The sequence below is a fragment of the Plecotus auritus genome (assembly GCF_963455305.1).
Source record: "Plecotus auritus genome assembly, chromosome: 10".
In the NCBI taxonomy this organism is placed as follows: Eukaryota; Metazoa; Chordata; class Mammalia; order Chiroptera; family Vespertilionidae; genus Plecotus; species Plecotus auritus.
In genome coordinates this window covers 18,931,129-18,943,900 of record NC_137785.1, presented here as the reverse complement: position 1 = coordinate 18,943,900, position 12,772 = coordinate 18,931,129, and the positions used below count along the sequence as shown (strand labels likewise).

Below are 12,772 nucleotides of genomic sequence, written 5' to 3'. Positions count from 1 at the left end.
TAACCAATTTTAAGTGTACACTTCCTTTATCTGTGAGACACACACACACACACACACACACACAGCCATGTAACCACTACCACAATCACGATGCAAAACATTTCCATGGCTCCCCCAAATTCCTTCCTTGGTCCTCCGCTACAGTCCCCTCTCATGCCTAGCTCCTTTCAACCACTGATCTGCTTTTCTGTCACTAACATTTTGCTTTGTCTAGAATTCCATATAAATGGAATCCTACAGTGTGTAGTCTTCTGTGTCCAGCTTTCTCTCACTGCTTCGGGTTACGGCTGTGTCGCCGTGTGTGTCAGTAACTGTGTATTTATTGTCTGTTCTCCCCCAGACCAGGCTCTCAGTGAGGGAGTCTCTGTCACCTTTGTGTCTTCAGCTTATAGCATAGTCTTAGCACACAGTAGCCTTCAGTTCCCACCCACCCCTTCCCCCTCTCACCCCTTCCCCTTTCTTAAATGGAATGATCTGGAAGCACCAATCTGGGAGAGCGTCTGACCCTGGGATATGCATAAGGCAGGGCCCATCTGCAGGACATTCGGTTCGTGGCCTTTACCTAGCCCTCCAACTGCTCCTCCATTTGCCTGGCCGGCCTCCTCTGGTCCTTTCTAAGCTTCATCCCTCTGCCTGGTCCTCAGTTCTCCACTCCTGCCAACCCCAGCTTCTGACCTTTGGAAGTCTCAGTCAACTTGAGCCCTGGCCTTCCTCCTCCCTCCCCCAGTCTGCCAGCCTCTCGGCTCTTCCTTGCACCTCCTCCAGGACCCTCCCCTCTGCACCTGGGCCTGGTTTGCATAGCTCCTCCGTGCCTCAGGGCCATCTCTTGGAGGACGGGGAGGCAGCTGAAGGCCCATCCTGGGGAACCACATTAGGATTTTCCTTGCCTTCTTTCTCCTGCTTCCTGTCATCCCCCCACCCCCACCTCAAACACCTTCCCGTGGGGAGGCCCTTGGGAGAATCTCTAAATTTTGTGCAGACCAGAAAAAACTTTGTCTCTCTTATTTCTTTCCTTTGCCTCCCTCCCTCTAGTTCCCATCTCCTTTCTTCTCTCCCCAGTCCCCTTCTCTCTTCTTCTTTGACAACAAAAAGATTTATTGATCAGCTATCATATATAGTGATCTTCTCCTTATAATTATGGAGATATTCACAGCTTCTTCTACCCTTCTCTCTTTTTGACACCTCCCCCTGCACTTTTTCTGCACTGCACCGTTCTCCAGCCAGTTCCCACTCACCCCTTCCCCCTTCTCAGCGGCCCCTCCTTTCTTTCACCCCCATTCTCCTCCTGCCCATGTGCTCCTTCCTCACCCACCCTCTCCCCAGCTGCTCTGTCCTTAGGGCCCCCTCCCTCCCTCCCTCCCTCCTTTCCTTCCTTCCTTCCTTTCTTCCTTCCTTCCTTCTTTCCTTCCTTCCTTCCTTCCTTCCTTCCTTCCTTCCTTCCTTCCTTCCTTCCTTCTCTGGGTCCCATTTCAATTCCAGTTCTCTTCTTTTCCCTCCTCCTTCGCCCTTTCCTCCTTTTCCTCTGTGTGCCTCTATTTTCCCTATTTTCCCCCTTTATCCTTGAGGTTGTAAGGGAGATCCAAGACTTGTGGCCCAGCACACACACACACACACACACACACAACACACACACACGGACAGATGGCCACAGGTGTGTGAAATGAAACATTGCACCAGTGAGAATGTGCATCTGTATGTAGGTACATGCCGATGCACACACACAACTACATGTGTTCGTAGCTTACAAAGTCCTGCACTTAGAATAGGCCAGGGACTGTTACTTTACATGTTTCTGGGATGTGAACAGGCAGGATGAGGAGGGAGTGGGAGCTGAGCACACAAGTTCATTGCACAGTAAGAGCACAAGCATGCACACCCATAGCCAGAGACGGCCCACACCTGGACCCGACCCTACGTACTCACTCCTCAGAGGAATCCAGTGCTTTTCGAATGGGGCTCTTTTAGGAGCACGGAGAGCACGCATGTTTTCCCTGTGTTGTGCTGTGTGCTGCGTACATCTTTGCATGTATCTGGCATGTGTACATGGTGCACTCACCCTCGTGGGGTCATGACTCAGGGCTGGGTGGAGCCCCCGAACATTTAGGACAGCCTGCACCACAGTTGCTTGAGTCACCTCCTGGATCTGCCTCGGGTGAGTCCGTGAGGGATGCCAGCTTCTGCTCACTCTGGATGCTCTGGGTGACTAAGGAATACTGGCCACACGCAGACAGCAGGCCGCTGCCCCTCAGCGTGCTGTGCAGCACGCATTTCATATGACTTCTCGTGTGTCAAGTCAGCGCTTCTGGACCCTTAAGACGGGTACTCCCGTGTTTAGTGTGTGTTCGTTGTGCACACAATTAGCGCTTACTTGGCCATTCTTAGAAGGGATGGGCTCCCACCACCTGCTGTCCTGTAGGCGCTGGGGGTGAGTCAGGACTGCACATCCTGGGCCCCCCTGGCCCCAGCTTCCCCCGCACGGGCACCTGGGCCTCTGCAGCTCCTCATCTGCCGTACACACACACACAGGGCGCTCAGGAGGCTGCCAGGGTCTTCATCTCCGTGCCCAGGGCCCCTTCTTGCTCCTGGCTGGGTGGGTGGGCCCTGGGCTGTTACCCCAGGCACCCTTTCGGAGTCCCCTCCTCACTAGTGCGCCGCGTGCCTCTGTGCAAAAGCTCTACTTGTGTCACACGCACTGGGGGAGGGGGGTGTGCCAGAGCCCGCTCTTGGGTCTACCATGTTCCCCCCAGGGAGCTCATCAGGCCGGGGGTCTGCTTGGTAGGCGTGGCCTAGGGCACGCCTGCATTCCCTGTGTTGTGCACGTGGCGGGGGGGTCGTAGGGAGCTGCTGGGTGTGGTTCTGTGCCCCCGTGTTCATGCCCTGTGGGTGCTGCGTGCCTAGTGTGTGTGCTGGTGGTGCGCCGTTCCTCATTTACCTGTGTTATGCACACGCAGTGCGGGCGGGGGGAGTGGCTTTCTCTGTACAGAGGGTTTGAAGTGGTCCCCTGTCTCTCACCCACGTGCTGCACAGGTACCTGCGTCTACTTTGTGTGCACATGGGGTAGGGCAGCTGCTGCCTGCATTCACTTGTGCTGGGCGCACAGCGTGGGGCACGAGAGGCCGCTGGGGGCAGGAGGTAGTGGGCAGCTCCGTGTCTGCCATCCCCTCCGCACGGTCCCGTGGACTTTGTACGCCCGCGGGGTAGGTGTTTCCGGGATGTATTTCAGTTACGCACTGGCAGTGTGGGTCTCGGGAGCCTGTGTACACGTGAGCAGCTGGTGATTCTCGTGTTTCTCTCACGCACACGTCTCGAGGGTCCCATGTGCCCACTCAGTCCACTCGGAGCAGCCGCGCGGGTAACAAAGCGCCCGGTGGCTGCGGCTGCCGAGCCGAGCCCGCGCGGCGCGCACCCGCGCTCTCCTCCTCCTCTCCTCCCCCCAAACCCCTGGTCCGGGTACTACTGGAAGCCCCATCCTCCGCCCAGCACTGCCGCGCCCCTGCTGGCGGGGGTGGGGGCGAGAGCCACAGGCCCTCCGCAGACCCAAGCAGACTTTCCTCTGGCCCAGGGTCCCTTCCTCCTCAGTCCCCCTCTCCTTCCTCTCCCAGAGGCTGTACCTGGCACAGGGGAGGTGCTCAGTGACCCGGTGCTGCCTCCTCCCTCCCCGCTGGTCTCCTTTCCCCTCCGTGCCCTCGCCCCTGGGTCCGCCCCTAGCCCCACTGTGACTCTCCTGTCCCTGCTCTCACCCCAGCCTGCCCCAGTCTATCTTCCCTAAGCTCCGTCTTTCTGTCCTGCTCCCCTTTCCCCCAGTCATATTCTCCACTTCCCACTCTCCCTTTATCTCTTGTTGTCTCTGTCTTGCATCTCTCTGTCCACCAGAAAGCCTCTTCCAGCATCTGTCTCCTTCTCACCATCTCTCTCCATCTCCTAGGTTTCTCCTGTCATGTCTCTTGCAGGCTCTGTCTCTCTCTCTGTGTTTCTCTGCACCACATTGCCTCTCTAACTCTCCCTCTTTGCTTTCTGCCCATCTCTGGAGTTTCTCACTATCTCTGCAGTTATTTTTTGTCTCTTTTTCTGTCTTGGCTTCTGTGTCCCTCTTTGCACATTTCTTTCTGTCTGTCCGTTTCTCTCTCAGAATTCCCATGTCTCACTACGTTTCTGTCTACATTTCACGAATCGCCTGTCCCCTGTCTGCCTCTGTAGCTGTGTGCCTTTTTCTCTGTCTCTGTCTCTGTCTCTGTCTCTTTTGGTCTCTGTCGGCGTCTTTCTGGCCCTGGGTCTCTCCCCGGGGTTGTTTCTTTATCTCTCTCTGATTCAGCGTGTCTCTCTTGTCCCGGCGCCCGTCTCTCCTGTGCCTGTCTCTGCCTCGCTCCAGCTCTGTCTTGCCTCTCCATTCCTCTGTCTGTGTCTCTGTCCCTCTGTATCTCCTGTCTGTGTCTTCTTCTCTGGGACTTTCCTCTTTCTGGCGCCTCGTCTCTCTCTCTGTCCATGGACTTCTCCTCCCTGTCTCGTTGTCTCTGTGGCCCTTGGTGCCTCTCTCTGCTTTTGTGTCCCTCTCTGTGCTCTCCGCCCCGCTCCCTCGCCCCCGACCCCGCTGTGCGTGTGCCTGTGTGTTTCTGTGTCTCTGTCACCTCCGTCTCTGTGAGTCTCTCCCTGCATCCACGGCCCCTGTACTCGCGCCCTTTCCTCCTTGTCTCTGTGTTTCTGGTGACCCTTTGAGTCTCTGGGTCTCAGGTCCTCTCCCTGCTTTCGAGTTCCACTCTGCCCCCACCCCTCTCTCTGGGTCCCCGTGTCTGTGTCTGTGTATCTCTGTATGTCTCTGTCTCCAGCCGTCTCTTTGTATCTTCCCCTGCTTCTGTGTCCTCTGTGCTCCCTGCCCTCTCCCTCTCCTTTTTCTCTCTGTCTCTGGAGGTCTCTGGGTGTCTCAGAGTCTCTGGCCTCAGGGTCTCTCCCTGCCATTGAATCCCGCTCTGCTCCCTGCCCCCTCTGTTTCCCTCCGTCTCTTTCTGTCTCGGTGTCTCTGTGCATCTCTGTGTCTCTGTGGGTCTCTGGGCTTCTTCTTGTCTGGGTGCTCTTCTCTAATCCCAGCTCCTCTCCCCTCTCTGTCACTATGTCTGTCTGTTTCAGCGTATCTCTCAGTATCTCTGTGTCTCTCTGTCTCTGTGTATCTCTGTGTCTCTGTGGGTCTCGGGCCTCTCCCTGCCTCCGTGTCCCCTGCGCTCCCCGCCCTCTCCCTCTCCCTCTCTCCCCCCCTCGCTCTCTCGCTCGCGCTCTCTCTCTCTGAGCATCCTTGGGCCCGGGGTTGCCATGGGGACAAGGTGGGAGCCGGGGATGGCGCGCGCCTGGGCTCGCGCCGGCAGCTCAGGCGAAGAGCAGCGGCCAGAGCAGCGCCAGCAGCAGGCAGCGAGCGGGCGCGGGAGCGGGAGCGGGAGCGGGGGTAGCGTTGGCGGCGGCGGCTCCTCCTCGGCCATCCCCTCGGAGCCGTGCAGCTGACGCGCATGGCGAAGACAGCGGCGCCTACCGATGGGAGCAGCGGTAAGGCAAGGCAGCGCGGCGCAGCCGGGCGGGCGGGCGGCGGGCAGCCTCCTCCTCTCCTCAGCTCGCCTGCGCGCCGCCCGCCCGCCCTCCCTTCCTCCCTCTCCCCTCGCAGCCCCTGCCCGCCCGCCCGCGCCGCGCTCGTCCTTCCATTTAAAAATCTTTAAAACTTTGCATATTAATATCTGCGCTTTGCATAATCTGACCCGCGCTTTATTGATTGCAAGAAGCTTAATGCAGCCGGCTCGGCCTATTGCAGAGAGCTCTCCGGGCGGGAGCCGGGCGGGCGCCGCTCGCTCCGCACCGCGCTCCGGCTGCCCGCCGCCGCTGCGGCCCCGGCCTTCTCTCCGCTCTCCCGGCGCCCGGCGTCGGGGTTTTGCCCCCTGGCTGGGTATTTTTATTATTTGGGGGCAAGAGGGGGTCGGCTTGCTGTCGGTGGTAGCGAGAGAACCAAAGGAGAGATGTGCGTGATGGTGGTGGAGGTGGGGGGGTTAGGGATGGGAAGAAATAAGGACGGAGAGGAGAAGGCGGAGAGAAAAAGCGGAGAAGGGGCAGCAGGATGGGGAAAGGAGAGGCGCAGAGCCGAGGCAGGGAGAGGAGAGAGCAAGTCGACCGGGGACAGAACTGAAAGGACGGAGGAGCGAGCGGAGACGGAAGAGAAAGGAGCGAGGCGAGAGGAGCGCAGACTAGAGAAAGAGCCGACGGCCGGGAGCCGGCGCAGGAGACCAGGCGGTGGGCGTTTGTCGCTGCCGCTCCCAGGCCAAGAAAATAAAGAAAAGGGGCAAGAAAAAAAAATAATACCACTAAAAAGACGAAAACAAAACACGTCGAAGCCTGAGCCACCATATACAAAAAGAGCGGGCGCAGAGAAGAGGCGAGGCGGCTTCAGCGCAGGCTGGCCCCTGCGCTCCGGAGAGGCTCCCAGGGCTGGGCGGGATCCCCATTTGGGGGCCTGCATTTTGGGAAGGGGCGACTGTGGAGAAAATGAAGCCAGAGGGGGTCAAGGCTAGTGATGGTGCCGCCTGTCCCCCCCCCCTTTCCTGGGGGCTGTGGGGGCCGGCTTAGTGTGATGATGGTGACAATAATGGTTGGTGAGGCTGTCTGAGCTCCGTAGCAAGCAGCGTGGATGGGGGTGGGGGGTGGGGAGAGGGTGTAGGGAACTAGAAGAGACTGAGGGGGTGGGAACGAGGAGCCAGAGAAAGAAACGGGGTGTCTTGGGCTGCTGGAGGGTGGAAGGTGGGAAGAAGGAGCAGCAGGAGTGGGGCACAGAGAGGTGGGCCGTGGAGCTCCAGGGTCCGGAGTGATGTTGGGGATCCAGGGCGCGCCCCTCAGCTCTCTGGGCAAAGTCTGTAACTTGGGGGACCCTCAGCTGCTTCCTCCTGCCTCTTTACTCCCTTCTCTTTTCTTCTCCTCCTGTCCTTTCTCGCCTCCTTTTTCTCCATCTCCTTTGCAGGTTTCTTTTCCTCCCTATTTTCCAGTTTTTCTGTCTCTTCCTGCTCTCAATAAAACCTCCCCCCGCCCAGCTTTTCTTTTTTTAAAAATCTTCCTTCTCTCTACCCTTCCCTTTCTTTTTCTCTCTTTTCCTTCCCCCCTTTCTTTTATTCTCCCTCCCTGCCACTCATTCCTCCGGCTCCCCATCCTTTCTGTCCTCTCCCTCGGTTCCATTTATTTATCACTTTGGTAGCACTGGCTTTGAATAGTGTACCAGGGAGAGGGGCTCCATGCAAAGACAAGAATCCCCTAAGTTCCCCTAAGCCACACCTCAGTGTATTTCTACTCTCTTTTCCCTGTTGGGGGCTTGGGTCTGCCCTGGGGGTTCCAGTGCCACCCCCTATTTCCTCTGGCCTCCTAGCCAAGTCCAGCTGGACGCTCACTGGGGCTATGGGAGGGGGAGGGGAAGACCCTAAGTGAGGGCTCATGGCTATGGACTCAGCCCCACTGAGAAAGAAGGGTGTGGACAGAGGAGAAAATGACATGGATGACTAGTGAGAAGTGAAAAGGGAAGGAAATTGGGGCCAGGGGCCACGTGAGAGGGTCCTCAGAGCGTTGTAGGCCCAGGTAAAAAACCCTAAGAGAAAGCCTCTCATCTGCTGACCACTCCCCGCTTTATCCTTCCCTCCTGGGGCCTGTGGAGTTGGGGAGCAGGTCTTCCTTTAGAGAAAGACCCAATGAACTGCTTCACTTGGTAGCTTTCAGTCCCTTGCCGTACTGTCAGGTAAATTTGCCCCCCTTGTTCGGGGTACAGGGGAGAGCGTAGCGTCAATGCGCAGTGTGCACAGAGTCCACCATGGCGGCCGTGTGCATGTGCACAAGGCCTGTGTGAATTGTGAGCGGTGTTCAGGACGGACTGACTGTGCACGGGGCTTGGGTGCTTTGGCAGAGTGAGGAGCCAAAGGTGTAGAGTCAGGACATGTGTGCTCAATGGGGGGCTGGGTATTGGGGTCCCCATTGTAGGCAATACGTGTGCAGGAGGGAGTTGGTGTGTATTCATACTGGTCTTCCCTTGTCTTGATGTTCACGGACTCCTCACTGCATGCTCACTTGGCAGGCACTCTTTGGCTCTGTGTGTGGCAGGCATCCACGCGTGTGCGGGTCTGTGAGCCATGTCTGGATCGGTGGCAGGTGTGTGAATCTGGATGTGCAGCATGGGTAGAGTAGAGGCTCTGCGTGCATGCACTAAGTCTGAACGTGGTGTGTGCCCATGAGGATACACGTTAAATAAAGTCACATATGTGAAAGCACCGTTTCTGCACAGAGCTGTTGTTCTTGTTGTTCCTGTTCTTGTTAGGTGTCTCTGTGTGTCCTGGGTCAGAGGGAGGTGGGCTTGTGTGGCAGGGCCTGGGTGCAGGGATGAGAGATGTGCACAGAGGTCGCAGGTGCATGGGTGGGCTTGACAGCATGCTTGCACGGCAACCTTGAAGCTGGGTTCAAGAAAACGAAACCTCCTGCGGCTCTTCCCTAGTAACACAGCGTCCCATGCCAGGGCCACAGGCAGGCTCTCCAGCTGATAGTGACACAATTCTGCGTCTGCTCCCTGATGTCAGGACAATGCTGGACAGAGGCCCGTTTGTGCCCATTGGAGAGGTCCAGATCCCCATCTCCCTTAGGCTGCTGGCCAACCTTCTGGCTGGTTGTGATGCTATCTTTGGGGGTTTTGGTTGCCTCACTTCCCTCTGCCAGTCTTTGCAGGGAAAATGGGGTGTCTGTGGCAGGGGCCATGGTAGGGAAAGAACTCAGCCACAGAGAGAGAGAGAGAGAGGCGGGGGGGGGGGGGGGAGGGAGCCTATACATCCTAAACAGCATGCTGGCCAGATTTTTCCCCCAGTGGGTCCATCGGTGGCCACCCCAGGCCACCTTCATTGTGATTCATACACACTGACTCCCGAATGCAGGGGCCGTAGGCTAGCACCCCTCCCCACCAATGTGACAATCCATCTAGGAGCCTAACTCAGTACCTCACTGGCTAGAGCTTGTCAGGGTCCTGGTACATAATCCCAGTGCATGGAGGATGACCCAGGACAGGGGGACAGATGGCCATGCCGGGGCTGCTTGGACCTTGATGGGGGCAAGGGAGCAGTTTCCATGTCTGGTATGTGCTGGTTAATTTCCAGTGTTTTTTATTTTTTCCCCAGGATTGAAATGGTTGAGGAACTGGGTGTGGAAAAAATTATTGGAGAGTGGGTGTGGGGTCTCCTTAGATTGGGGTCTGTTTTTTCTTCTAAATATATATCACTTGTCATTTCCCCCTTGGGCCCAACACCTCCTGATCTAATAATAATAATGAGGCCGCCGCTGCCCCTAACATCCGCCTCGCTCTTACAGCAACCCTGATGGTGCCCCCTTCACGGATGAGGGTTTGAGATGCACGTGACTCTCCCAGCCCATAAGCCACCAAGCAGTGCTAGGGTCGAGGTCTTAGGACTCCTGGTACTGAGCTTGAGCGTGGTCTGTCCTCCGACATCTGTCCCCCTTCCCTTGGCTGTCCCAGCCCATTTCCTGCCTCTGGCTCTGTCCCTTCCCCCTTCTTACCTGCCCCCTGAGATGTCCATCCACAGACCTGTCCTCCAGGACACGTCAGGCGGACAGACGGCTCCCGTGGCTCAGGGTGGGCTTCGAGGACCTGGGTCTCGCTTTGTATCCTGAAGGGAAACCTGCAATGGAGCGAGCGGGGTCGAGAGCTCACCCTGTCGGTGACATTTTGGGGCTGGGCCTGTTGAAAGACAGGCTGTGGATGAGCTTAACCCCCCCCCCCCCCCCCCCGTCCCCCAAGGCCTGCCAGGAAGCCTGGTGCTGCTCAGCCCCTTCCCAGAGGCAGGTGGTGGCCCCAAAAGGCAGGTGCACCGTCCCTCACTGGCCCACAGCCCCACCTTCACCAGATCCTCTCTGGGAGCAGGCAGTTCTCCCAGCTCTGACACAGCAGAAGGAGGCTGGGGGTGGTGGCCCCACGTCCCTGGTCCCCGCATTCACTAGGTGTTTATGGAGCGCTGTGAGTCACCGAGCTCATGAAGTACAGTGTGTTCCCTGAGGTAATCAGGCCCATGGTGGCATGAGCACTCCTTACCTGAAAACAATCGTTAGGCACCCACCTTGTCCCAACCTTATTCAAGAATCTGGGCGCCTGCAGCAAAAAGGGGGCTTCAGGGCCATTGGGAATCGGAGGCGGAGGGAGGCGTGCGTTTAAACCGGGAAGTGGGTCTTTCAGGACGCTCAGGCCTTGTGGAAAGGGAGGGGGGGCAGGAAGATGGCCGAGCCCAGCAGGAAGGAAGCTGCCCAGGTTGGGGTATGGCCCGAGCAGAGGTGGGCAGCAGGCCTGCTTGCTGCTTGTGGAGGCTCTGAGAAGTTTGGACTTGATCTGGCCAGCCCCTGGGAGCTAGCCCGAGTGTAACGGCTCACACACATGTGCATCTCGTAACACTGTGCCTTGGACAGCGTGGACTAGTATGTGAGCATGAGTGCCTGTGTGCAAGCACATGCAGAGCTCTGCACCCTGATGTCTTCTCAGACACAGTCGCCCTCGCAGAAGCCAGCAAGGGCGACTTTCGCCCTCATCTCCAGGATCCTGCCCCGTTCAGGGCTGTGGCCCACACACCAAAGTGTGAGAGCAGGCGGGACCCTCCCCCACCGGGGTGCGGACTCATGTGGCATTCACAGACTTAATCCGCCGCAGTGAGGCCAGGGAGGCAGCATCTGTCACTTTCACAAACACAGGCACAGGAGCCGGAGAGACACAGTCCGCTGGCTCACACCCTGGAGAAGCAGGTGCCCGTACCAAACCGCCCCCGATGCCCAAGACAGAGCGTTTCATGGGCCTCCACCCGGGCCCAGACCTAGACGCCGAGTCGCTTCCTGCGTTAAAGCACACACAAGTGCACTCGCACGCACACGAGGTGCAGCTCAGCCCGTCAGCCTAACTCCCCATGTGCACAACCATACTCCCAGACACTCTGACTGTAAGCACAGCTGCTGATAGCCTAACCCCTTGTTCTCACACACACACACACACACACACACACACACACACACACACCATACACACTCTCCTTTGACTTAAAACACAGCTGTAGCCATCCCACCAGCCTAACACACATGCCTACAAGAGGACTCAAACACACACACTCACACACACACTCTCACACACACAGCCTCGCGATCCACCGGAACCACTGTGGTCAGCGGTCATTGAAAAATGACAGCCTGAGTAGTGTGTGGGGGTGGAGGGTTAACCTGAGGCATGGGCTGCAGGTCACACAACAGGGGACAGCGGACTCCCTTGAGGAGAGGGTCAGGCAGACCCTGAAAGGGCTCCATTGGTCCGGACGGTTCTGCCAGGTAAGGGAGATTCAACAAACGCAGGCCAGAGGCGGGAGCCAGCTAATGGCCGAGGCCGCCGATGGCCGAGATGGCTGGTCAGTGAGGAGGGGAGGCTCAACAATTGATGTGACTCGGGGCTGGACAAATGATGGCGCCTTTGGCTGGAGCCGCTGGGGCCCACGGCCATTCTCGCCTCGGTAGGGAAAGGGCCAGAGCGGCTGTGGGGCACAGCGTGGGTTTCCTAGCCCGGCCCCGCCACGCATCCCGCCTGGTGTGTGTGCCTTGGAGTCTTTGTATGTGTGAATGCGTGCGTGTGTATGTGTGTATGTGTGTATGTGTGTACATGCTCACCCATAAAGTGCTCAGGACCTTTCTCATTGGGCCCTGTGCACCTTTGTGTCTCAGTGTGTGTGTGTGGTATCGCGTGTGTAGGGACATTCCTTGTTGTGAGATGCTATACACTTTTGCGTGCTTGCATTTTAGCTTATTTTTTCGTTGGGAAGAAGGTTGGGTGAGGGCAGGGGTGAGTCTGGCTTTGGTCTCCCAGCACTCCATGTATCTGGTGGCCCACGAAGCCGTCTTTGTGCATCTGCTCCAGTCTCTGCCGGGGTATCAGCGGGCGTGGGCTTGTGTGCTTGCCGGCGCCAGAGTTTGTCCACAACAGCATCTCCCTCTGAACGTGGCTGTGGGTGGGGTGGGCCAGACCAGATGAGGGCCCATCTCCCTGCATCTCATCATCCCTCTGGAGGGGGGTCACACATCCCATGCCGGGCCTGGCTGGGACCCAGCAGCACAGCAGCGAGATTCCCTCCTCCTCCTCCTCCCCCCATGACCTTTGAGCACAGCAGCCCCAAATACATATTTATCAGAGGGGCTGTGGGGACCAGCCCCTCCCCCACCACTCCCCTCAGGGCCCAGGCTGCCTGGCTGCGGAGAAATTAACCTTGTGACACAGGAGCTCGCTGACACCCCGGCCCCCTCCCCGTCCGCACGGCGTATATGAGCGTGGGTGCGTATGTGAGCGAGAGATAGAATAGGTACTCACCAGACTGGGGAGGCAGCAGCTGCCCAGGGAAGAGACACACAGGTATACACATGTTTATGTCACCCATCTCTCTCTCTCCCTCTCTCTCTCTCCCTCTCTCTCTCTCTCTCTCTCTCTCTCTCTCTCTCTCTCACACACACACACACACACACACACTGTCTCCAAACTACAGAGGCTACATAAGTCTTGAACAGATAAGAAAATTTGAAATAGATGTACATGCAGACACATGCAGTGGTTCTGAAACAGACACACACACAGATTTCCAAACACGTGATAGATATGTGCACCGTGGGTCCTGAGAGCCAGTACATGTATCCTTGGTCAGAGATTCTCTGAGAAAACGTGTAGGAACTAAAGCCTGAAGATCCACACCACATCTCCAGA

General features: G+C 57.4%; 1 protein-coding gene across 5 annotated transcripts in view; it reads left to right on the top strand.

Moving 5' to 3' along the window:
• The first annotated feature begins 5,286 nt into the window (after positions 1-5,286).
• POU2F2 (POU class 2 homeobox 2) overlaps positions 5,287-12,772 on the top strand; it is a 78,781-nt gene continuing 71,295 nt past the window's right edge. For 3 of the 5 annotated variants that reach the window (XM_080645493.1, XM_080645491.1, XM_080645492.1), the window contains exon 1: positions 5,402-5,529. The gene's annotated coding sequence lies outside the window, so the exon portion shown is untranslated. Of the gene's footprint in view, positions 5,530-11,225; positions 11,359-12,772 lie in introns of those variants that run through there. The other 2 variants (XM_080645489.1, XM_080645490.1) reach the window with 2 other exon arrangements.